The 1,221-nt window shown below is 37.7% G+C and overlaps 1 protein-coding gene across 1 annotated transcript in view; it reads left to right on the top strand.

The window, feature by feature from the left end:
• Window positions 1-1,221, top strand: part of DCC (DCC netrin 1 receptor) — a 1,279,089-nt gene that overhangs the window by 1,209,708 nt on the left and 68,160 nt on the right. The gene's annotated exons all lie outside the window — the stretch shown is intronic.

Raw genomic sequence — 1,221 nt, 5'->3', positions numbered from 1 at the left:
AATTTCCCTCTACACACTGCTTTAAATGTGTCCCAGAGATTTTAGTATGTTGTATCTTTGTTCTCATTGGTTTCAAAGAACATCTTTTTTTCTGCCCTCATTTCTTTATGTACCCAGTAATCATTCAGGAGCAGGCTATTCAGTTTCCATGTAGTTGAGTGGTTTTGAGTGAGTTTCTTAGTCCTGACTTCTAGTTTGATTGCACTGTGGTCTGAGAGACAGTTTGTTATAATTTCTGTTCTTGTACATTTGCTGAGGAGTGCTTTACTTCCAACTATGTGGTTGATTTTGGAATAAGTGCAATGTGATGCTGAGAAGAACGTATATTCTGTTGATTTGGGGTGGAGAGTTCTGTAGATGTCTATTAGGTCTGCTTAGTGCAGAGCTGAATTCAATTCCTGGATATCCTTGCTAACTTTCTGTCTCGTTGATCTGTCTAATGTTGACAGTGGGGTGTTAAAGTTTCCCATTATTATTGTATGGGAGTCTTAGTCTCTTTGTAAGTCTCTAAGGACTTGCTTTATGTATCTGGGTGCTCCTGTATTGGGTGCATATATATTTAGGATAGTTAGCTCTTCTTGTTGAATTGATCCTTTTACCAGTATGTAATGGCCTTCTTTGTCTCTTTTCATCTTTGTTGGTTTAAAGTCTGTTTTATCAGAGACTAGGATTGCAACCCCTGCCTTTTTTTTTGTTTTCCATTTGCTTGGTAGACCTTCCTCCATCCCTTTATTTTGAACCTGTGTGTCTCTGCAAGTGAGATGGATCTTCTGAATACAGCAAACTGACAGGTCTTGATTCTTTATCCAATTTGACATTTTATGTCTTTTAATTGGAGCATTTACGCAATTTACATTTAAGGTAAATATTGTTATGTGTGAATTTGATCCTGTCATGATGATGTTAGCTGGTTATTTTGCTCATTAGTTAATGCAGTTTTCTGCTAGCATTGATGGTCTTTACATTTTGACATGCTTTTGCAGTGGCTGGTACTGGTTGTTCCTTTCCATGTTTAGTGCTTCCTTCAGGAGCTCTTGTAGGGCAGGCCTGGTGGTGACAAAAATCTCTCAGATTTGCTTGTCTATAAAGGATTTTATTTCTCCTTCACTTATGAAACTTAGTTTGACTGGATATGAAATTCTGGGTTGAAAATTCTTTTCTTTAAGAATGTTGAATATTGGCCCCCACTCTCTTCTGGCTTGTAGAGTTTCTGCCGAGAGA

This window comes from Colobus angolensis, unplaced genomic scaffold (assembly GCF_000951035.1).
Source record: "Colobus angolensis palliatus isolate OR3802 unplaced genomic scaffold, Cang.pa_1.0 Scaffold312, whole genome shotgun sequence".
NCBI classification, from domain to species: domain Eukaryota; kingdom Metazoa; phylum Chordata; class Mammalia; order Primates; family Cercopithecidae; genus Colobus; species Colobus angolensis.
This window is presented reverse-complemented; position numbering and strand designations above follow the sequence as displayed.